Source organism: Leopardus geoffroyi, chromosome A1 (assembly GCF_018350155.1).
Source record: "Leopardus geoffroyi isolate Oge1 chromosome A1, O.geoffroyi_Oge1_pat1.0, whole genome shotgun sequence".
In the NCBI taxonomy this organism is placed as follows: Eukaryota; Metazoa; Chordata; class Mammalia; order Carnivora; family Felidae; genus Leopardus; species Leopardus geoffroyi.
In genome coordinates, this window is record NC_059326.1 from 181,542,148 (window position 1) to 181,568,221 (window position 26,074).

Here is a 26,074-nt window from a genome sequence, read left to right on the forward strand (position 1 = left end):
TAAAAATAACTTTCTTGAGAAGTCTCTTCTACTTTAAGTTGTCTTTTTCTTGATCATAATCTCAATGTGTAACCCAGATCATCTCCAAAACTTTTTTAGAGATAAATTTGGCAATAGATATCAAGAGTCATCCATTGACCAACTAGTTGTGCTTGGGGACGCAATTCAAAGGAAAGATATGCCAGCACATTGTGATCATGGCTTTATTTTCTAAGTTTTTACCAACTTCTCACACTTTGAAATAACCTTTAACTAGGAGAAGCACATATGTCGCTAAGTCAGAATTATCATGTCATGGTAATACCAGGGAATACAAATAGCACTGGAAATGTCAGCATTTGAACAGATTTTCTACTATGAGGGCAGGAAGATAAAAGTTAACTGTAGTAATAGAGGAGTACAATATAGAAAACTTTTATTATCTAAATATTCACTATGCAAGTCCCCTGAATTTAAGAGATGAAATTGTACACACAGAAGAGTTACGATGAAAACATGAAAGCAGTCACTAATGATCACTTATAAAATTAATCCCCCCCCATCCCCATCCACTTACTGCTAGCATCTCTTCTCATATCAACCACCATATCAACGTCTATGTCATCAGGTAGTTAGTGATAACAGAAAGTAATATGGTGCCAATGTGAGATTAAGTTGTAAAGCTTGTGAAGATGCAGATTTCCATGAAGTCAATAAAAGTGATGCTAAAAAACACTAGGATCATAAGCAAGGCCACATAATTACCATGATCTAACAGAATTAACCTGTTAACAAGAAAAACTAGAAACACATGTTGGCATGGTGGATTCTTCAAAAGATGACTTGACAGACTTCCAGTTCTGGATCAAGATAAAATTCCTCACTTCTCTCTACTTCTCCCACTAGGTGCAGCTAAAAACCTCTGAACAGTACATATAAAAACACATAAAAAGAGTTTAAAAAGGGTTGAGAAGAAGATAGACCTATTAGGATCCTGAGACCTGAGGAAGGATATGGTTGTGAGTTCCCTGGAGTTTCTTTTTGCCTTATATATCCCAGACCTGGTGTTGGAGAAATCTGCAGATTAAAAACACCAGTGCAAGCAGACAAAGCCCAGAGTAAAGCCTACTGTAATTAAGAGTCCTTCCTTACCTCCACAAACACCTCAGGATGGAATTGAGTGGTAAGCCAGAATTTCATCCTTAACCAGTAGGAATAAACCTTCCCAGACACCCCACACAAAGGTGTTATTGGTGGCTATAAGGGGATCCTGGACTTCTATCTCCACCCAGTGGGGTGGTCATGAAGCACCCCTTCCTCTCCCTGCTGGTGTCAGAGAAGAATTCATGTTACATTTCCTTTCACCACCACTGAAGGATCTGTGGGGGAACTGTAGTAAAGAGGTGCCCTTCTCCCTCTAAACCAAGTTGGTAACTTCAGAGTCGTAGTGAAAAGTCTGAAAACCCCACTCAGCTCAGGGGCAAGAGAGCATCACTTCTCAATCCATACCCCCTGCCTTGTCAAAGTAGGCCAAGTGAGGGACTTGGACCTTCCCCTCCACCTGGCAGGCAAGCCTCAGTGTCTCATTTTTCCCACTGGCTTGGTAGCAGAGGAGGCCTGCTGAAACAGAAGATTTAAATAAGATCCAGAGTTTCAAAACATAATAGCCAGGATACAATAAAAAAAAATCACTCATCATACCAAGAATCAGGAAAATCTCAACTTGAATGAGGAATGCTAATTATTTAAGTAAAAGGTTAATGAGCAGTCCTTAGGAAAATTAATGAATTCATCAATTTTTTTATTGCAAAATTCAACTCTGTGATATGATGCAAAATTCAGTGTAAAGTGAAAGATGTATAATATAGTCATGCAATTTTCCATAAAACGTGTATATTATGCCTCCCACAAAAATTGTTATTCTATATCCTTTTGAATAATTATAGCATAGTTCGAATAATAAATTGTATTAAACATAAAATCAAATATACTTTTGATAATCAGTTTTATTTTCTGAAGACAAAGTTACAATAAATTATCTTTACTATTTAATATGAAATATTGATTCTTTTTAAAAATTGAATCCATTTTTAAGTGGCCTATTTCTAGCATCATTTATCCTAAGACAAAGAAAATCTCTTGTAAATAAACATGGGTCACTTTTCCTGAGCAAATGTTAGAGTCTACATTTTCAAGTCAGAAATGAGTATAAACTCCAAATTTTCTAACAAGTGTTTAAGAAAAGGATATAAATTGCAATGTTGTAGTTATTTTTTATCACAGGAAATGAAGTAATTTTATCTGATGCCTTAAGCTTTTTCAGCAAAAAGTTATCAAATAAAATATAGCAAATATAAGTAATAAAACATAACTTTTAATTTTGATCAATCAAAATGTATCAGCAGATTACTACCTTATATGTAATATCGATACCTTACATTGAAATTTGAGCAATGATTGATACGCACAAGCTAAAAAGAATAATCACTTACCAAAAATTTGCCAATACTATCTAAAATATTATTTTCAAAGTCTAAAATCTACATATCTGTATATGCATTGATAAAAATTTTGAAAACTAGTGAAGAAACTACTTATGAATTTTAATGTTTTATACTTGTGTACACTAAAATTCTTCACATAAACTCCTTCTTAATGCCCTTCTAAAGTTCATCTGATTTTACATATTCAGATATTTTCCCAAATGTTGACAAAACTATTCATGAAAAGTCTTGTGGCTTAAAACTACAGAGTAGGTATACATGCATTATTATTCATAAAAAAAAAATTAAGTCAACTATTTAGATTTCAAAATGCAGTTTAAGAATAATTTTTTTTTTTTTTTGGGGCGCCTGGGTGGCGCAGTCGGTTAAGCATCCGACTTCAGCCAGGTCACGATCTCGCGGTCCGGGAGTTCGAGCCCCGCGTCGGGCTCTGGGCTGATGGCTCAGAGCCTGGAGCCTGTTTCCGATTCTGTGTCTCCCTCTCTTTCTGCCCCTCCCCTGTTCATGCTCTGTCTCTCTCTGTCCCAAAAATAAATAAACGTTGAAAAAAAAATTTTTTTTAAAAACAAAAAAAAAAAAGAATAATTTTTTTTACATATAGCACTAAAATGTTAATATTTTGAGATTTCTAAACTTTCAGATGAATTATGGGCTAGATGGGTGAAGGGTACTAAAGAGAGTACTTGTGATGCACACTAGGTATTGTATGTAATGAATCATTGTATTCTACCTCGGAAGCCAATACTGCACTGTATGTTAACAAACTAAAATTTAAATAAATAAAAAAAGGGGAAAAAATCTCCATCTAAATGCATGATGTGTGACAACTTTCACAATTTTTAACTAGAATCATCCCCATGTCAATAAACTCATTCTAAATCAAGGAAACATCAAAATGGTTAGTGACGACAGGAGAGTTTCCAATATCCTCCATTTCTCTGTAAGCTTTGTGACTTCAAAGTGAAAGGTGAATGTGGCATTCTCCTCTGGTATGGTGGCATTTTCAGTGTTCCAAACTGAACAAAGCCCAAATTGGAAAACCCAAAGCAGCTACAACAAAAGGTTCTGCAGAGCAACTGCCAGTTCATAAATAGAAATGAAATACCCAGTAACCTAGCTAGTTGGAGACTCCTTTCTGCTGATGAAAATTTCAACAAAACAAAACAGAAAACCCAATTCCGGTATTAAAAACTATGCAAATCAATTGTCTTACGTAACAGCATTACAAAGGTGTATAGTCATCTGACCTCATGAGACTCTGCCCCTTCAAACAAATTGCTTTTAGAGAGAGAAAATAAATAAATAAATACAAGTCAATAGTGAGTTAGCAGTAACGGTCTGGCTGTCCTATGTTTGAGAACAACTACCAGATTAGCTTACATTTACTGAGGACCTCATGGTGTGGCAGGCACTGTTCTAAATGCGTTCACATGCAATTTTCAAATTAATTAGGACAGCAGCCCTATAAAATTGTCACTAGGTAGGCTAGGGTTAAAGTGGAAATTCCTGAATTTGTTTAAAAAAAAGTGCTTGTTGAACATAAATTCTTAGAATTATTTCTTCAGATGAGTCCCCATTTTATGCATTTATAAAATAAACATAAAAATAGCACCCACCTTCATAGGGTTGTTGTGAGCACTGAATTAAACAACGCAGTTATAAAAATGCTTCTTAAAACATTGCCTGCCACAGAGTAACCTTACAACAAATATAGCTATCATGGATGATCATCAGTTTACAGAAGCAGAAACTTTATTTTTTTTAAGGGTTAACATTTTCTATTTTCTGAGTTGATTTTACAAGTTTTGGAACAATCAATATTTCTAGGAATCTGCTCATTTCATCTATATTTTCAAATGGATTGATACAAAGTTATCAAGTATTTTTGAGTCCTTTTAAATTTCTGTTATAGTTGTAGAATTTTGTCTTTATTTTCATTTTTGACATTACTTATTTGTGCTTTCTTTTTTTTAAAAGTAAAAAATGAGTATAGTTGCCACATTAATTTCAAATGTATAGTGTAGTGATTCAACATGTCTAGTGTTATGCTCTGCATACCAAAAATGTAGCTACCATCTTTCACCATACACTATAATTATATCATTGACACTATTCCCTTTTTGTACCTTTTATTCCCATGATTTATTTGTTCCATAATGGGAAGGCTGTATCTCCCTATCCCCTTTCCTCATTTTGATCATCCCCTCTACCCCTTACCCTATAGGAACTATAAGTTTATTCTCTGTATTTATAGGTCTGATTCTGCTTTTTGTTTGCTTATCTTTTATGGGGGGCTTTTAATTCACACATGAGTGATATCATATGTCATTTGTTTATCTTAGTCTGATTCATTCATGTCTTCTAGACTGATATATGTTGTCACAAATGGCCAAAAAAAAAAAAAAAAACCCAACTCATCCTTTTTAATGGCTGTATAATATTCCTGTGTGTGTGTGTGTGTGTGTGTGTGTGTGTGTACACACACCACATGTTCCTTAGTAGAAATACCATATGATCCAATAATTCTACTACTGGGAATTTACCCAAAGAAAATGTAATCATGAATTTTAAAAAATAGGGGCTCCTGGGTGGCTCAGTCGGTTCAGCGTCCGACTTCAGCTCAGGTCATGATCTCACGGTCCGTGAGTTCGAGCCCCGCGTCAGGCTCTGGGCTGATGGCTCAGAGTCTGGAGCCTGCTTCCGAATCTGTGTCTCCCTCTCACTCTGCCCCTCCCCTATCCGTGCTCTGTCTCTCTCTGTCTCAAAAATAAACATTAAAAAAAAATTAAAAAAAAATATATATATATGCACCCCTATGTTTATTGCAGCAGTATTTATAGTAGCCACGACACAGAAACTATCTAAATATCCACTAATAGATTGGTGTATTTTCTTTATTTTAACTGGATTTTCACCAATGACTGCTTTGTCTTTCAAAAAACACATTTTTGCTTTTCTGATTCTGTATGTTTTTTAGTTTATTACCTTCTACCCTTATATATACAAATTATTCTTTTCCCCTCCTTTGAATTTATTCAATGATTCTTTTCCATACCTTTAAAATTTGAATCTTTACATCATCAGTATTCAGCCATGCTACTTTTTTATTATGAATATTTCACACTATAAATTTTTTTAACCACCACTTTTACTATATTTGTCAACTTTTGATTCATAGCATTTTCATTGTTGTTTAGATATAAACATTTTACATATCTATTGCACCTATTTATTAAGTTTCCAAATGTGATATGTCGTATATATTTCTGTTTTTGACTTCTAATTTAATTCTGTTTGCCTAGAGAGCAAAATTTTTATGTTACTAAACCTTTGAATAATTTTGAAACTTGTTCTATAAACTGATAAACTTTTTACAAGTATTTTCTATGTATCTAAGAAGAACACATGTTCTCTAATTACTGAGTGGAAGGTTCTATATCTGTCAATTCAACTAAATTATTAATCATGTGTTCAATTTCTATACGGTAGTAATTCTTCTCTATGATTTGCTGTTTGCTTGTCTTATCAATAAATGAAAGATGTATGATAAAATTTCATACAATAATTGGTGTTTCTTCCCATAGTTGTATCACTATCTGCTATTTGTCTATTTAAGGCTCCATTATGCTAAGTGTATATAGCTTTAGAATTATTACAGATTTCTGATAGATTGAATATTTTATCAATATACAGTGACTATCTCTAATAAACATTCTTGAAATAATATCTGATTTTAATATCAATTATATTTTAAAATGAATTTGTCCATTTCATCCAAATTACTATAGCTTATGACAATACCTATGAATATGTGTAGGATCCATAACAATATCCCTTATTTAATTCCTGATTTGGAGTATTTGTGTATTTTCTCCTTTATCTTGATCATTCTTGCTAGGGATTTATCAATTTTATCAGTTTTTCAAAGGACTAGCATTTGTATTCAGTATTTTCTTTTATTGTTTATTTTCTGTTTCTTTGATTTTTGCCCTTGATTATTTTTCTTTACTTAAGTTCGGGTTTTATTTGCTCATTCTTTTCTAGATTCTTGAGGTAGAAATATAGATCACTGACTTAAAAACAATATTTCTTAAATAAACAAGCAAGCCTATATACTTTCTCTATTCACCTGCATCCCACAAATTTGAATATGTTGTACATTATCATTAAATTCCAAATACTTTTTAGTTTCTCTTGTACATCTTTGACACATGGGTTACTTAGAAGTGTGTAATTTTATTTCCACATATCTGGATTTGTCGAGATTTCTTTTATTGATTTCTCACTTAAGTACTTGATGGACAGAGAACAGATTCTCCAGAATTTCCTCTTGAAAGTCATTGAAACTTACTTTTTAGCTCAGAATATAGTATATGTTGCTGAATGTTTCACTGTAAGATAAAGTATATTTACAGTTTTATGTAGTGTTCTATAAACGTCTATTTGGTTGAGAGGAATAACAGTGTTGTTCTATAGACCTTTACCAATAATTTTGGTATAGTTCTTCAATTAGTTACTGAGGAAAGATTGAATCTGTAAGGAAGTATGTTTTTTTCTTTCTCTTTATACTTCTGTCAATTTTCCCTCCATTGCTTCCTCCCCCTCCTGTACCTCTCCCTCTTGTCTTTTTGAAACTGTTATTAGACACATATATTTTTACCTCTCCAGGGTGAATTAACACTTTTATCAATTTCAAATATCCATCTTTTTCTTTTGGAATACTTCTTGTATTAAAGCCTATTTTCCTGATATAAAATAGTCAAGCCAGCTTTCTTAAGTTTACTGTATGCAGTAAACATATCATACATCTATTTCTGTTCCTTTACTTTCAACTTCTCTGTGTCTGTATTTAAAGATATGTTTTTGTGGACAGCATGTATTTGGGACTTGGTATTTATCTGAGAATCTTTTCCTTTTAATTGGTGGTACAGCCCATTTATATTCATGTAATTACTGATATGGCTGGATGTAGTTTCATCATTCTGCTGTGTTTTTCCTATCTGTCCCTTTTTTGGTCATTCCTTTCTACTTTCTGTCATTTTCTTTCCTAGCTTCACTTAATATTTTTTTAAAAAATTCATTTTAGTTTTTCTATTGATTTTTAAGCTATCTCTTCACATTATTATTTAGTGGTTACTTTAGGGATTACAATATGTATGCTAGGTCAGTCTATTCTGAATTCTGATCTTATATGCTGTTCCTTCAATTTCTGTGAATTCATAATTCCTTTATTCTAAAAATTTCTCAGCCATGGCCTCTTAAATATTTACTCACTTATATACTCTTCATTCTCTTCACTAATTAAACTAAGTATTATACTCCTTCTCTCTACATGTCTCTATTATATTTTTTAATCTCTTTTCTTTCTGTGCTGTTTGTTGCTAATTTCTTCTTGCTATTTTTTCCAGTTGACTAATTCTCTCTTTAATTGTGCCTGATCTCATATTTGCTGTATGAACTCAACTATTATTTCAAAAATTATGTATTTCATTTATAAAACTTATATAGCTTTTTAAGTATTTCTGTTCAGTTTTTCTATTATCTTCTTACTTGCTAATTTGCATATTACACATAGTTAAAAGTATGGATCTAACAAATCATGTTTTAGAACTTCAAAGATCAAAACTGGTTGTTAATTGATTTGCTTGCTCTTAATTATGAAGGTCTGTTTTCATATGAAATTAAGTATATTTATTTTAACTGACATTGGTTTAATTTTCAGAACTCATAAGGGCCTCAAATGAAGATTTTTTCCTTCCTAAAAAATTTGCATTTGCTTCTCTCTAAGACATGTGGTACTATTATCACATATCTCTTTCAGGATTTGGTTAATGCAGGAATCTTAGTTTCATGTCCTCCTTCTTGTTCTAAGTCCAAGGTCCAATCTCCTAAATGCAGGTCTGATATCAGTGCTTGCTCTCAGTGAAGACCCACCATGAGCATGCAGTTCAATCTTCAGATTTCTGGTTTTAGCTCATTTTTGATTTTTATTTTGTTTTCATTTAGCTGCTTGGAGAGTTATCTTATTTACTGTGAGGACTATATTATTGTTGTTTGGATCAGGCTACTTAATATTCCTATGTTTCAATTATCTCAGTTATAAAATGGAGGAAATTATAGCACTGCTTGCCTCATATGGTCATTGTGTCAACGACACAATGGAATATTTAGAATATTCCAGAATAAAATCAAAAGTCAATAAATATTACCTATTATTATTATTACTATTATTACATTACTAGTAAGTATAAAAATATGAAATGATGGGCATGATTCCCTTTAAAAATTTTTTCTACCTCTATACAAACAGAATACTCTCCCAGTTAAACGACACATATTTAGATATATTTAATGTTTATTCCATTAAGTAATATAACATTCTGCTTTCGTAAAGGAAAACAGAGAATACTTGTTATGTCAGTAGAGAAGCTACCAACATTAATTGAAATTTTGACAAAGACATGACATTTGCATTCTCAGCACTCATGAAGGTCCCTGTCTCCATCATGCACCTTGTTTTGAAAACATTTTGACTTTCCCATCACTGAAGGATTATTCTAGATCTCAAGAGTTAATTAACTCATCTACACTCTGACATCTAATGAGATAGATAGATTGCAGTCTACCATCAGGTGAATATATGTATAGACATTTTGCTTCAGTAACTAATCAGAGTCTACTCTGTAACCACAAATATTGGGGAGAAATGTTAATGATATACTCTTGTTTGTAAATCAATTCCTTTAAATCAACTGCTTCATTACCAATTACGATTTCGATACTTGTCTGAAACCATGTTAAGCATCCCACCACAGAGCTTGTAGAGAATGGCAAGACCATAGTTTCCTAGTGCCTGTTAGCATCATTAAACAGGGAGAGGATAATTGAAACTGAATCAAGAGTATTCTTTTTCTTCCTTTCCCACCTTGCTTCCTGTGTTCCAAACACATGTTGTAGGTTACAAGTACATGTAAAGCCTTAATTACATTTAGCATCTGGCAGCTGTTGACTTACAGAGAGTTGTTGAGTCACATAAACTCAAAGTCAAAAGGAAATTCAGGAATAGAAGGCAGAAGCTTGCTCAGTGGAGTAAAAAAAAATCTTATGTTATCACAGCTGAAATACTCTAACCATCAGCACTATTATGTTCATGGTGTGAGTGGGTGACGCTGTAACTAATCAGTTTCAGCAATACCAGAGACTAACTTGCCACTAAAATACATCATTCCCAATGTAGTTAGGGCCATCAACCAAAGGACCTTATAAGCATTGCTTTTAATACGAGATGGATTCATGCAATGGAGACAACAGCTTTACAAGGATTTCAGCATATCTAGAGGCATCAACTGATGACTTTTTTTAAAAAAAGATCTTCCAACCACTCAAAAGTGTCACCAAAGTTAGATGTGCCAAGTAATTTAGTTCATACACTGTTTATTTTGGGAAGAAATAAGTCTCTTGAGAACTAGCAGTAAGAGATAGAAACCTTTAATACTGGCCACCATTTGCCACGCATTGGCAATTGTATGAGTAGAGAATTATCAGAAATAACAGGTGTGGTCTTAAGAGAGATAGTCCTCAAAATGTAAATGTCAAGTTACAAAAGCATAATAAGAAAAATATAATGAGTGTTATATATTGTTTTTAGACACATATATACTAACAAGATAAATTTGGACTAAAAAAACATACACCAAATTCTTCATAGCAATTATTTCAGAGAAGAATGCAATGGTGGGGGTGAATAGAGGGAGGAAGAGGATTTGAAACAAATTTCACAAAATATTAACACTTGTTAATTGCAAGGGATGAGTGTTTATTGTCTATACTTTTCTGTGATTTAAAGGCTTTTCTCCCCCCTAAAAATTAAAAGAATCTAAACATATAAGTCTTGGACCAGTCTACTTACATCCCATTATTAAACATATTTACAAATCATATTTTTTTCTATTAAGTCATGTCATTCAAAATTTTCATGGTTACATTTTGAAATAAACTACAAAGAAAAGCCTCTACTTGCATGCCAGGAATAAAGTTATGAAGCAAAAGTAAATGCAACCAATGGATAAGTAAACTGTGGTACATCCATACAATGGAACATTTTCAGGAATAAGAAGAAGTAAGCCATCAAACTGTGAAAAGACGTAAGGGAAAGTTAAATGTATATTACTAAGTAAAAGAAGCCAATCTGAAAAGTCTATATACTGTGTGATTCCAACTGTATGACAGTCTAGAAAAGGCAAAACCATGGAGACCGTAAAAAGATCAGTGGTTGCCAAGGATTGAGCAGGGAAAGATGAATATGTGGGGCACAGACAACTTTTAGGGCAGTGAAAATACACTGCATGATATTGTAATAATGGACACGTCATTTTACATTTGTCCAAACCTATAGCATTTATCGCATCAAAACAGAACTTTAATGTAAACTATCAACTTTAGGTGATAAAGATGTATCATTGTAGGTTCATAAATTGCAACAGATGTTTATTACTCTGGTGGGGAATGTTAATAACGGAGGATGCTATGCGTGTTGGGGGGATGGAGGGAGAAGGTATATGGTAAGTCTGTTCCTTCCAGTCAATTTTGCTGTAAACCTAGAATTGCTCTAACAAAATAGTCTTAATTTTTTTTAAAGAAGTAAATGCAACCAAATCATTATATGACAGATATATAAACTCATGTACTTTTCTCCCTAGGAGAAAGACTCCAGATCTGTGTGTTTTAAAAATATGTCAGAGGGGCGCCTGGGTGGCGCAGTGGGTTAAGCGTCCGACTTCAGCCAGGTCACAATCTCGCGGTCTGTGAGTTCGTGAGTTCGAGCCCCGTGTCAGGCTCTGGGCTGATGGCCAGAGCCTGGAGCCTGTTTCCGATTCTGTGTCTCCCTCTCTCTCTGCCCCTCCCCCGTTCATGCTCTGTCTCTCTCTGTCCCAAAAATAAATAAATGTTGAAAAAAAATTAAAAAAAATACGTCAGAAACACATAATCTAGAATTTGAATCCCTATTCCACCTACTTATGGTTTAATGATGTCCAAGTTAATTCCCTGACCCCTGATCTTCAGTCTCCACATCTATAAAATAGGTTTAATAATATCTATATTTATAAGGCTATGGAGACAGCTAACTACGTGGGAGCAAACACAGGAATACATGAGAGGGGACATAAACATAAAAGAAGAAAATCTAGCAAGTAGAACAAAGATAAAGAGCCTCATTCATTCATTCATTCATTCATTCATTCGATCACTATATATAAAGTGCTTACTAGCTGCTAAATCTTGTTCTAAAGCCTTGGGATATATCGGCAAACAGAAGAGATATGTATCTCTGTCCTTATGAAGCTTATATTTTAGCTGGGACAAATACAAAATAAACAGTTGACATTATGAATAAGTTAAGTGGGGGCCCCTGGGTGGCTCAGTTGGTTAAGCAACCGACTTGGGCTCAGGTCATGCTCTCGCTACCTGTGGGTTCGAGCCCCGCATCGGGCTCTGTGCTGACAGCTCAGAGCCTGGAGCCTGCTTCAGATTCTGTGTCACCCTCTCTCTCTCTGCCACTCCCCGACTCATGCTTTAAAGATAAAACATTAAAAAAAAAAAAAGAATATGTCAAGTGTGTAGTGTCTTCAAAGGTGTTAAGTGCTATGAAAAGAAAGAAAGTAGAGTGGTGAAAGTCTTTTGTATTTTGAATAATTTGATCTGGTAAGGCCTCATTGAGAAGACGACATTTACACAAAGACTTGAAGAACTTGAGAGAGTCAGTCTTTCCAATACCTGGGGCAAAAAGGAAACCATCAGTGTAAAGGGCCCAGGCAGGAATGCGCTGGTGAGTCCCAGGAGTAGCAAGAGGAACTCTGTGGCTGGAAGGCAGTGAGCAAAGGCGCCATCTTATAAGAAGGGGTCAGAGGGTTAAGGACAGCTGAGCCCCAAAGGGTTTGGGAAGTGATATTAAGGATATTTATTTTTACTAAGGACATTTATCATTTGGGGGGAGACAGGTGATTTGTCCAATTTTCATTGTTAAAGAATTGCTCTACTAGGTTAGAATACTTAAGGAGGGGAACAAGAACAGAATCAAAGGGACCACCAGAATGCATTTGTGAGAGACGATCACAGCTCATTCCAGGTGCAAGAAGCAGAACAGTGGGCAGGGCGGGATTTCCTAATGGACTGCATGTAGGATATGGTAGAGAGAAGTTGAAAGTGACAATATTTTTGAACTGAAAATCAGAAGGATGGAGTTTCCATTAATTGTGATGAGGAAGACACACACAGAGAACAAGTTTTAATCCTGAGTATCTGAGATTGAAATGTGTATAGTGCATACAAATTGAGATGCTGGGTAGGTAGCTGAATATGTAAAATATATAGATATTTGAATGATACAGATTTGGGAGTCATTGGCTTGTAGATGCTGTTTAGTGCCATGGAGCTGGACAATAATATCACAGTGTGAAATAACTATACTTAGAAATAAAAAAGAATAAAGGACTGAACACTGAGTCAGTTTTACATTCAGAGTCTGGAGCAAAGAGGAGGAAGCAATAAAGGATTATGAAAATGAACAACCAGTGCTGTAGGAGGAAAGCCACAAGCATATGCCAGAATAGAATCTAAGTAATGAAAGCGTATCAAAGAGGAAGAGGTAATTAACTGTTTCAAGCACTACTGATAGATCGTTATGAGAACTGAGAATGTGGCATGATGATATAGAAACATGGTAATCATTGGTGACATTGTCAAAATAAAAGCAAAAAAACAATCAAACAGAAACAACCAAAAAAAAAAAAAAAAGAAAAAAAACACAAATAAAACCAAAACCAAAAAAGAAAAAAAATAATCTTTGTGGAGGGGTACATGTGATAATCTTATTGGATTGTGTTTATAAGAAAATAGGGGAGAAGAATCAGTGGCAATAAGATAGACACATCTTCTGAGATGTGCTACAATAAGGAGTGAAGGAATGTGGTGGTAGCTGCTGGGAAAAGTGGGTGAATAGAAGCTGGGGAAAGTCTCAGCATGTTTGTGTGCTGGTGGGAGTGGAAGGATAGTTCATTTAGGAAAGAGAGGTGGGAGAATTCTTGAAGCAACATTCTTGAGTAGACCAGTGGGAATCCGATCTTCCACAGAAGTGGGGGTTTCACCTGGGATAAGAGTAGAGATTGTTCATTTATAGTGACAGGCAGAAAGCCAGAGCATGTGCACACAGATGGTGGGAGTGGGTGGATGGTTGATATGGATTTGACAGTTTTCCTTTGAGGATGGGGAGGAGGTGCTCGAGGTTAAGGAGAGAGGAGAGGAGATGAAGCTGCCATCTAAGAAGCAAGAGACAAGGCACAGATCAGACAGTATGTACAACTGCAGAGCAGAATTAAGGTACCACTTGAAATTTAATAAACTTCAAAAACTTCGGGAGCAAATTTATTACAGTGCACATGTAACAATGAACTCATCATTCACTAGGGCTGCTTTGATTCATATAAAAAATTAAATTATGGTGACTATATTCAGTCCTTAAAAATGAGAAAATATTAAATGCAATGTAAAAACACTGTTCTTAAAATGAATGGTTCTTACGTGAGGGGGAAAAGTAAAGCAATTAGGGTGATGTGTTATATGCGGCCCATATTATCCCTTAAAGGGTAAGTGGTAACTATAAATTCTGAATCCACAGAAATTAATTCATATTATATTGCAAACTTCTACTTTTCATCAGATGGTTGTACCTTTTTTTCTGACAAGAAATCTTTCTCTCAAAACATTGAAATTCACTTTTTTAGATCCATGAATGAATGTAACAAAAAGCATGTTAATTTCAAACGACCCAGGGCCAGCTTATACAGTAGGCACAGTAGACACAGTCACTAGAGGCCATAATACCTTTAGGGGCCCACAAAAATTGTTTAATTTCTTTTAAAATCAGAAAAAAACAACCTTTAGCTTGCAGAAAATGTTCTTATCTTTAACAGTAATATGTTGGTCTTTATATTACGTAGTTGTAAACTACAATATTAAATATTTTTCAGGGAGGAAGAGGCCAACAAAGGAAGAAATACACAAGGCCCAAGAAAGCCATGGGGCAGCCCTGCCCCCTCCATGAAATCCTTACACATAGGGAAGGCCACTATCACAATGAACCAAAACACCAACCTCCTCAAAAGATTTTAAAAAGAAATGTGGATTGTGCTCTAATAGCGTTATCATCCTGAAACGCACAAAGAACATCTTCCCCTGCACAGACATCAAATGCTCTGGCCACTTGGCTGTTTTAGAGGCACAGAAAAAGTGCCTGGTCTTCATTTTCAGGTGTTCTGGCAAAGATACACCCAGAGTTAATATCATCCTGCCTCTTGTAATTAGTGGAACAACTGTTTAGCCATTACTGACAATTTCCTTGGCGATCCTCATTTTCCCAAGATGTGTCCCAGAATCCAGTTACTGTACCACGTCTCTCTTCTATTTGGTATTCAGAGAGCACGTTTATTGAAGATTTTCAAAGCTAACTGCCTTAGGATTCCACATCATCCGTGGTAAGTTTGCAAGAATTACCTCCCCTGAGCGGCAGAAAAGCAGGGAGGTTCCTGAGCTTTCCAGAAATCACAAAGTGTATCTCTGACAGAGCCGAAAACTGAGATGCATCTGTCTTGCCTCTCCCTGCCTTTTTGTTTTTTGTTTTTTAAATCAGGGGTCACTCCTGGTAGACTGCTTCCTTTTTAGAAAGTCAACTTTTCCCAGCAAAACTGCTACTTCTCTGGAATGATGGGCAATGAAATCCAAAGGGACACTTAATTGTCCTCTATTGAGATGTTTCTCTTTGCTGAGGTATTTCCAGGTGCTTTATGAAAAACATTTGTGCTACCTGGCACTTTGTGAGCCTTTATCTGAAAAAGAACCTTTCCCTTATTAAGACAGCTTCACTTTCAAAGGGGACATCCGTTTTGTTTGCTTGCTCACAGGCCGTGAACAGGCCACCAGGGAAACTGCCGCTTCTCTGGTGGAAGTCCCACATGCCTATGTCACAAGGGGTTAGGAGCCTCATTAATTCCTGGGCTCTCGTTTCAGGTTGTTTAGGGATCAGCAGCAGATTATTATTTCAAACACTTATTTCTTGCTTCAATTTCCTCTCTCTTAGAATTGGCTTCAAATCATTTTCTCTTGTGTACAGTGTGCTCAATCTCCATTCGGATAAGAAAATCAAAATAGTCCTTTCAGAAAACCTATCCATCAGCATTATCAGGAACACACCCCACAAAGGCTTTGGTTGACGTGCCTGCATATCTGGCAGGTTTTATGCTTCTTGGTACTTCAGTCTCCCTCAGAATCATTGTCATTATGTGGCTCACACAGACCCAAGGGCACCCAGTGTTTGTGTTTCAAACTGATTAGTTCAATTCAGTTCCACAAAGAGACAAAAGGGTATGCTAGGGACCAACCAAGGATAGAGAGACAGAAAAGCTGTGTCCCTGCTTTTGGGGGATCTCCAATAGGCTAACAAGTAAGACACACACACAATTACAGTATCCTGTTGTGTTCCTGGTAAATTTATTTTTTACTCTACCTACATTGGTGGGTGTGGGAAGGCAGATGCAGCGGGGGAAGTAACTATTTCTTTTTTCTCCAGAAAACCTGATTCTGAGTGGCAAACATATAATCTTGGGTAAGCCCCTTAATCCCTTGACTCCTCAGGTTTTCTTTGAAAATAAAAGAATGGGATCAGAAGGGTTGGCATCCTTCATTCAGTCACTCAACAAACATTTATGGCTTAATATTTACCAAGTGTGAAGTTGGTATTAAGACTGGCTATAAACACATTACATATAAAATCTCATATAATCCTCAGAACAAAGCTAGGAGGAAGGCATTAGGCTCAAAAGAAAGAAATAACATTTCTAACTAAGGCCATGTGATGATGAGGTAGAAAAGCCCTGATTTATGCATTTCTATTTTTGGCTCCAAAGCCTGGGTGCTCTGTCACATGTCATGCTTTCTAGTTGAATCTAAAGACTTTCAGCCTTAAATTTCTTTGACAAGGGGCACCTGGGTGGCTCAGTCGGTTGAGGATCTGACTTCAGCTCAGGTCATGATCTCATGGTTCATGTTCCTGAGCTCACTGCTGTCAGTGTGGAGCCCGCTTCATATCCTCTGCACCTCTCTCTCTCTCTCTCTCTCTCTCTCTCTGCCTCTACACTGCTCACTCTCTCTCTCAAAAATAAATAAGCATTTAAAGAATTTCTTTGATTATGTAGTATTTCTAGTGAAAGTCTAGTCATCAGTCACTTTTCCAAATTAGGATACTAAGAGGTGGGGAGTGGGAGATGGGGATCCTGGAAGAATCTGTAGAAAAAAAGGCAAAACAGATAAGTAATTATTTTATAAGAGAATGGCTTATGAATTCCTACAGTTTATGTTCACCCAACTGTTCAGATCAATGAAATACTATATAGATTATAAAAGTGAATTATTTCTTTTAACACCCATTTTGTTGGAAATACATGAGACAGAAGCACAGACATAAGGGATCCAGTGTAAGGAAGTAGAGAATTGAGCATCCCTTGGTCATAGTGAGTGACTGATATGTGACAATAACATTGGCTTGTTGACTTGTCAGCCTCGCTCAACACACCAGATCCTCCTCAGCAACATTGGCTGATGCTTACTACCACAAAGCCAGGATGTAGTGTATTAGCTGCTCAACGAACATTTGTTGACTTAATGAATTAAATGAACAGAGATAAAAGACAGAGAAAATGTACCAGTGTCATTCATTAAGAATGTATATTTTACCTGCAAAAAGTGAAAGCTTGACCTCATCTTTGCCAATTTTGATGCCTTTGATTTCCTTTTTTGTCTGATTGCTGATGCTGGAACTTCCAACACCATGCTGAACAACAGCGGTGAGAGTGGACATCCCTGTCATGTTCCTGATCTCTGGGAAAAAGCTCTCAGTTTTTCCCCACTGAGGATGATATTAGCTGTGGGCTTTTTATAAATGGCTTTTATGATGTTTAAGTATGTTCCTTCTATCCCGACTTTCTTGAGGGTTTTTATTAAGAAAGGATGCTGAATTTTGTCAAATACTTTTTCTGCATCGATTGATAGGATCATATGGTTCTTTTCTTTTCTTTCATTAATGTGATGTATCACATTGATTGGTTTGCAAATGTTGAACCAGCCCTGCAGCCCAAGAATGAATCCCACTTGATCATGGTGATCTTGTACCCCAATGTTTATAGCAGCACTTTCAACAATAGCCAAATTATGGAAAGAGCCTAAATGTCCATCAACTGATGAATAGATAAAGAAATTGTGGTTTATATACACAATGGAATACTACATGGCAATGAGAAAGAATGAAATATGGCCTTTTGTAGCAACGTGGATGGAACTGGAGAGTGTTAGCTAAGTGAAATAAGTCATACAGAGAAAGACAGATACCATGTGTTTTCACTTATGTGGATCCTGAGAATCTTAACAGAAGACCATGGGGGAGGGGAAAGAAAAAAAAAGAGAGGGAGGGAGCAAAACCATAAGAAACTCTTAAAAACTGAGAATAAACTGAGGGTTGACGGGGGGTGGGAAGGAGGGGAGGGTGGGTGATGGTCATTGAGGAGGGCATCTGTTAGTATGAGAACTGGGTGTTGTATAGAAACCAACTTGACAATAAATTTCATATTTAAAAAAATGTATATTTTATCTTATTCTCTGTACCCCTTTCTTCACTGTCCCTGACATTTCTACCTATTTTATAAATCTTAAAATACATATGGAGCACTAACACAGATAAAATATGTAAAACAGCTTTCTGTTTAGTGCTTTCAACATCTTGGCAGTGCTATGTTTATAATCGTTCTGAGAATTATATCTTTATATATATAATTATATATTTATATAAATAAATATATATATACATGTATATATGTATATATATATGTATATATATATTTACATATATAAACAAAACAACCTAGTCACTGCCATCATATGGTCACTTAGCCCCAAAGCCTTAGACCTTCTGAGACGTCTATGTAAATATTTGTGTATTTTTATTTCTCTGCATTCTACCAGGTTTTATTTCAAGCAAGAAATTATCCACCCCTCCCTTCTTTTTGCACATCACAGAGCCAAGTTTCCTGTGTTACACCGATTTCAAAATGTTCAGCACCATTTATCCCTTTTTTATAGTTCATATAAAGACATGGCTCCAAGACCTCAAATAACAAAAAGTTTATTTATGTATTTATTTTTGCATGGCATGCGCTGATGAGCTAGTCTGCTCAGCAAGCATTTCACAGATTAGACGCATGAGTATGGTTTCAGGCAAGGCTCCCTCATGTTTCTGCGCATTGGCTGATAAACACTTCAAAGTAAACCGCTCATAAATATGAAATGAAAAGCCGAGGAGTCGTTATGCACAGCTTTGAGATACAAATCTCTTTATTCCCTTCTGAAGTGGGGTTTGATTGACATAATGAGTCATAGATCCTGTCCAGGGACACACTGCCTTTTCCCCTTTTCTCTGGAGACAGGGAGACTTTAAAGAAATCCACTTTAGAACTTGGTGATAGACAGCTTACTTGAAAAAATAATAAAGTTGAATCCTATATTAAATAACTTATTATTTTGTGTTAATGCTGACTTTGACAACCATGACATATGTCAAAGTTTCACTACACATCAGAAAGACATTATTAGCTACAACTCTTAAGAAAAAGATTGCCAAATTTGAAAAAAAGAAAAAAAAGAAGAAGAAGAAGGAGTGCCATTATGTCTTTTGTCATATATATTGTTGCTATACAGACTCTTTCTCTGGTAAGAGAAAATCACTACTTAAATTAATTCAGAGAAGAAATCTAAAATCCTGTAAGCCGAAAGGCTATGGGGAGTAATGAAGGGGGATAATTATTGTGGAAAATTCATTTTATAAATAAATATCTTCCAAAAAGGAAAGGATCACACAGTGTAACTTGCTATGAAAAATAGGTTGAAGAACAATTGGAAGTGGAGATTCAATTTAATCTTGCCCACAAGTTCTTAATAATTATCTGTTTGCCTGAAAAAGATAAAAATTTCAACAAGGTCATACAATTTTCCACTAGATTGTATTTTGTAAATTCAAATGACTTACAGAAGCTAGGTAGTTAACATAAAGGAGCTAAGTCAGCTTATTGGTAAAAGCCAATAAGAAGCAGTGGGGGCCTGCAGAAAAAGAAAGAGGGTTTTGATAAGGTAGCTGTTATTCAGCTCCAGTAGATATCTGCCATTCAAAAAGATAGAACTAATGTTGCCCAATTTTGCATTGTTTTTAGAAAAGCCTGAAATCTAGATTCTATATGTTATTCATTTATCTATCTATCTATCTATTTATTTATTTATAAATAATGGCCAAAACATGTAATTAAAAAAAAAAAGTACAATTCAAATAAAGTAGGTCTTTGGGCTGCTAGACTTTAGTTTCTGCTCTAGACTTTCTATACTGATTAAAGAAGATTTTATTAAGAAATAAAAGAGGAGGGAAAGAGAATAAAAACCTTAAATCAGAGAATGTTGAGACAGGAAGGGATTCTGAACTAATCTACACCACTGGTTTTCATCTACCTGTCTAGGATCCCTAGGGATTCTGTTGAGAGCCTGCAGTGAGTGTGAAGGACCTGTTTAGAGCTGTCCCTTCCCCCAAACCCTTTCGAACAGAGCAGTTGAGCTTTTTTATTTAAACCATGATGTGGGCCAGAAAATTTTTGAAAACAGCTAATGGGACCATGCCCTCATTTGAGAGTTACCAAGTTACCTACTATCATTACCCTACCAACACCTAATTGGCCCAGGGTTCAAGATTCCATTAAGTTTCAGGGTCAGATCTCCTTTAATTATTTGCCTAGAGATTTAGTTTGAGAGTCACAGATTTAGTTTGAGAGTCTACTAAAATTAGGAGACAGTTTTCTTTTTATGGTATAGAACCAGATTCTAGAAGGTGGTCGTCCAGCCAGGAACTATCACTGGGCTCCCATGGCATCTAGGTCAGACCATATCTAGTTCTTGTCAACCAAGTGAAGCAGAAGTGATGTGTGTCATTTAAACCCTGGAGTTTAAAAAGCAAATGATCCTCCTCCATGTCTTCTTTCCCATATGATGCAGAATCTAGCAATTATAGATTCAAGATGGTAGTGCCACTGATGAAAGACACCTTGTCCCCACAGTCATCACCTGGAGGAGATGAGCCCAGTCATCAGCATTACTGATTTCTGGCTTCATAGGAATGAGAAATAAATTTTGATTGTGGCTAATCCTTTATATACATTTGAATTTCCTTGTCCAAAAATCTATAGATTTAACCAAAATAATGCAGTCAATATTGAATTGTTTGATGTTGCATTTTATGGGAAACATCCACAACTATGAGATCCAAAAGATAAAATAGCCACTTTCTCATGGGAACTTGTTAATAACAATAAACTACTATTTAGTCAGACCTATTTTGTAGGAGCAGGAAAATGATATGACCTGCTAAAGGACATGGATTTGGGCAGTAGAAAAGCAGGAACTCAGATTCAGATTTTGGCAGTTCACAAAGCTCTCACAGCCCTACCTATGGTAATTTCTGTTGCAATGTCATGAGTTGGTGACTAAGATTTTATTAAAATCCTTACCAGTCCAACATAATAAAATTTAGCATCATTCTTACATGTCAGATGTTAAAACTCTAATTATTTGTATTATAAATTTAAAAATAAAACAACTTTGACTAATGTACCTCCAAGTAAACATTTGGACATAAAGAAATACCTCGTCAATATGTAACATTATACTGTATTTCAATACCAGCAATTTATCTTTCAATAACAGAAAAATGTTTTATGAGATGTTTTCATACATATGAGAAACGGGATAATAGCATAACTTTTTAATAGAAAGAAAACAACAATTACATAAGTTAGCATCTTAAAACTGTCAGATATTAAACCCTAATACAAGCCAAAATAAAAAAGGAGATATGCTATACCTATATGTGTACATGTACATATACAGTATATATAGTCATACAAATAATAAGGCAGTTGAGAAATTGGAAACATTAATATACACATCCACAAGAATAGCAAGAATCCTCTCTGATTCATCTCCATCTTCTATTAAGACCCACAACCAGCTCATTCTCAAACTAAGAGTGATCATGCAACACAGTGCAAAGGGGCTTTGGAGTCAGACTAAATGAAGTTCAAATCCTCCAGCTTTGTAGCTGTGGGACCCTGGGTCAATTTCCTGGCTTCCCTAAATCTATATTTCCTCATTCATAAAATGAGGATGATAATATCTATCTGTCTTCAAAAATACAGACTAATGCCCGCATCTAAGGAAACTAAACCTAGACCTTCAGATGATGAACATAAACCATTATAAAGTTAGATGAAAACTAAACCATTGCTTCCTGGGACTGGAGTGGAGAACAAAAATCCTTTGGAGTTGACAGAAATATTCTAAAGTTGTATTGTGGTGATGGGAGTACAACTCTGTTAATTTACTGAAATTCATGCAACTGTACACTTGAAATGGGAGCATTTGTGATTTGTAAATTATACCTCAATAAAGCTGTTAAAAATTAAACCAGTTGCATGCAAGTATTTCTATGTGTGTAGCTGAAGGTTGCACCTGTCAGATCCAGAAAATAACAATAGAGTCAACACTTGAGATTTACAGAATGTGGAAAGAACTATTTGAAGCTTATCTACTACTCTCATGTGAATTGAAAGGAGGTAGGATCTCTGGCTATGCAAAGAAAGCAAAATTATTGCAACAGGGTGACTTCTATTTTGATTCCATCACAAATTTTAGTGGCTAAAATATTCCTAGAATAATAGTTTACTCATTAACTTTGCTTTGAAAATCATGAAGGCACAGGTCTCCTGAGAGTCAAACACCATGCTAACTGTGAGGGGAAAAAGAATAGCCTTCCTAAGAATAAATCTATACCAGAATACTTTTCCATCTTGAGGTGTTTTAATCCTCTAGACTGAAAATAGTTTGATTAAAACAGGCTGCACTGGGATCATGCATTCTGTCTCAGTCCAGGAAGAAACAGCTGTCAGTCACATCTCTGTCCTCCTCCTCTAGTCCCTGGAGGACAACGTAAGCAAGCTGTCTCCAGGATAAGCGCTCCTCTGAGAATTGCCAGCTCCTCATGGCCTGCAGCTGAAAAGCAGCCATTCTGCTCATTCGTTCTATTAGCCCTTTGACTTCCCTCCTTCATGCACAAATATAAATATAATGCTTAAGTGAATGATTACTACTGTCCCCAAAGAAATTTCAATTAAACACTTGGAATCCCTAGGAATGGTACCTAGGGAGATTCCCCAAAAGAGCTGCAATTTGTTATGTATTATTAAGTCTGGCTTCGGATTATAAATCTTCTATTTTTTCTTTTCATGTTAGCTGGGGCTTCCAAAGAACCACCTCCCATATGATTTGAACAATTTTCCCCAAACTCTAAGCAGGACAAGCATAATGGAGTTATTCCTGAAAATAAACTCCTAGTCTGCTAAAAAGTTTAAAAGGTGGATGGGAGGATTTCTTTGTCTGCTACTGGAGTATGGGATGAGATAATCTTTCTTCTCTTCTCAAAAGGAGTGGAGGACATTAGGAAATGCATGGTGAGTATTGGGGTGGATTCTTTCAGGGAGTGTTCAGTGTTTCAACCCACTACAATCCTACAGTATTGTATGCATGGGAGCTGATTACTAGAATTTAAGCTCCATGAAGGGAGTATTTTGTCTAAATGACTTTGGTGTTCTCAGTACCTACAACAGTGCTGGCTATATAGACAGATTTTCTACACATAAATCTAAGCGGAAGGAAGGGAGGAGTGGAGGAGGGGAGAAAGGGCAGACTTGAATAGAAGTCCCTTGATAACTAGGACAGATGTTTCTGTTCCACGTCTGGCAAAATTTCATAAAACATTCCCTTGGGCCACATTTACTATTGTATTATTTTGGAAGAATTTACCTAAGAACCAGATATTTGATAAAACTTATGTTATGCTATCCTTTTTTTGATTGTTTGTTGTGTTTTATTTACTGTGTTTTGTTCAGCTGAATTAAATGATCAGAGCTAATTAGACTATACTCAGAAGAAAAAATTCGTTTTCCAAAAACAAAAAACAAAAACAAAAACAAAAACAAAACAAAACTCAACAGAGTCAGTGGATTGTCAAATAACATTCTCTCCTATGATGACATTCTATGATTCATCTTCTTTTGGTGTGTCCAAATATAGTTTCTAAAGAAATCAAGAATATTAGTTCCTTTCCAGTACTGTAGCTTATATCAATTTTTTAAAGTAATATTAAAAAAAATTGAGAGGCCACTGAAAAACCTTATTTCTACCAAAGGCAATGTCTGTATTAATATCTCTCTTCAAGTATTCATTCTCCTACTAAAGAAGCAGTTTCAAATCTTCAGCAAATAATGATTAAAAAAACTTCAATTGAGACAAAATGTAAATAAATTTTCTCATTTTAATTCCAATTTTCTGTTATCTGCAATTGTTCCTGGTCTCCAAACTCAACATAATGAATACATAAATGATAAATGATTGAAGGTGAGCTTTTTGACATTGTGACTACACTTTTGTCCCCTAACAATGAAAGCTATGTGCTCCCAGCACTTGGCCATGGGCTAACTGATATGTGCAGCCACCAAAGCTGGAAGGGAGGGAGGGAGGGTCTGTGAACATTGGTTTCTCACCTAGTAGTGATATCAACACTTGCTACCCTGCAAGCGGACTCTGCTCAACTCATGGAACCCTTAGTGATGCCTGCTTTTGAACAACTGACTCTAAAGCTAAGAGAAACATCTCTTAGGAATCAAGTCTCTGTGTCCTCTGTAAAATACTCATCAGTAATGTAGCAAGAAAATGCTTAAGATAGCTGAAATTCTCTTTTTACCATCAAAAGAGGCAGTATTTCTAGCCCTTCTGTCTCATGGCCTGGGACACCAGGAGGACAAAGGAGACGTGTGACAGGCTGATTTTAGTTCAAAATGGGCATTGTTTACCTACCTCGCACCCTGATATAAAGGCTGCAATGTTCCTTTTTTTTTCTTCTAGCTCAGGATTGAGTATTATTACTCCAAGAAATTAGAAAGCAGACATGACATCTTAATCCCCTCCAAGTTTCTGCTGTGCCCTACCTTCCAGGATGTTTTTCCTTGTCACCAATCCCAAAAATCAGCAAGAGGGAAGAGGAAGGAATGAGACACTGAGTTATGAGAGCCAAAGTTCCTGGGCAATTGCCAGGAAGGTTAAGGCAACACAATCATATTAATGACTTTCTTTGGGAAACCTATATTTTCATTTTTAGTATCACTTGAATGGATATATTCTTGGTGATTCATCCAAAGCTGTGGATTTTATTTTCCTCTAAATAAAGGAATAATCAATCAATAATAAATAATTTCCCTTTGTACATTTGAGTTCCAAGCAGAGACGAATTTCTTTTCAAAATTTCTTGATTCTACCCAGTGAGTCTTAGATTAAAAATAGCAAATGTGGGGTGCCTGGTTGGCTCAGTCAGTTGAGCGACCGACTTGGGGTCAGGTCACGATCTCACGGTCCATGAGTTCGAGCCCCGTGTCGGGCTCTGTGCTGACAGCTCAGAGCCTGGAACCTCCTTCAGATTCTGTGTGTGTCTCTCTCTCTGCCCATTCCCTGCTCATGCTCTGTCTCTCTGTCTCAAAAATAAATAATAAAACATTATTTTTTTTTAAATAGCAAACGTAATTTGGATGGCCATGCCCTCAGCCACCAAAATGCTTTACTAAATCAAAGTTTCTTCTCTCTGCAGTTGTATATATACATACATGTATGGTACATATATTCTTGAAGAAGTTGAATTCTGGTTCTAGTTTTGCAGCTACATAAATAAATAAGGTCAGATAAGTCACTTTACTCAATATTAAGATGATGAACTTAATAGTTTTTAAGATTCCTTTCAGGCCTAAAATTAATATATTTTATGATGAATGTAATTATTACAATAAATATTTGCCTCAGTGATACTGCCATCCCATGCACTCTGCAATATGACATTTCTTACAAAGATCTGCCAAAAGGCAGATCACTGTGACACAAAGTTTAAGAAAAATGAAACCAAAATACAATTATCTCAATTTAATTAATAATGATCTTATTAAGGAACAAATTCCTTTATTAATTCATTTTCTAATTCAACAAATGCATTTAGTTATCAATTCTAGTTTGATTTCTATTTTCCTTACACCCAAGTAAACTGAAAAAGAAAGATACCTTCTCCTGAACTACAACAGAAGCACAGATTTGTCATAGTTAAATAACTCCAATTCTAGAGGTCCTAGTAGGTAAAGCCAAACATCTGGAAGCAACATATAAAATTCATATAGTTAATAAATGAGAATGAAACAAAGTATGGCATTTCCATATTGTGTGGAAGAAACATCAAGTTCTCAATGGCCAACCAATACTGTAGCTAAATTAAAACACAGAATGGAGGACATCAAATCATATCTAGATTTTGCTTTCTAATACTGTTCTCAAACAAACAAAACTAACAATTCCCTTTGCAGAAA

General features: G+C 35.6%; 1 protein-coding gene across 14 annotated transcripts in view; it reads right to left on the reverse strand.

The window, feature by feature from the left end:
* Positions 1-26,074, reverse strand: part of TENM2 (teneurin transmembrane protein 2) — a 1,977,527-nt gene that overhangs the window by 874,395 nt on the left and 1,077,058 nt on the right. The window lies entirely within an intron of this gene.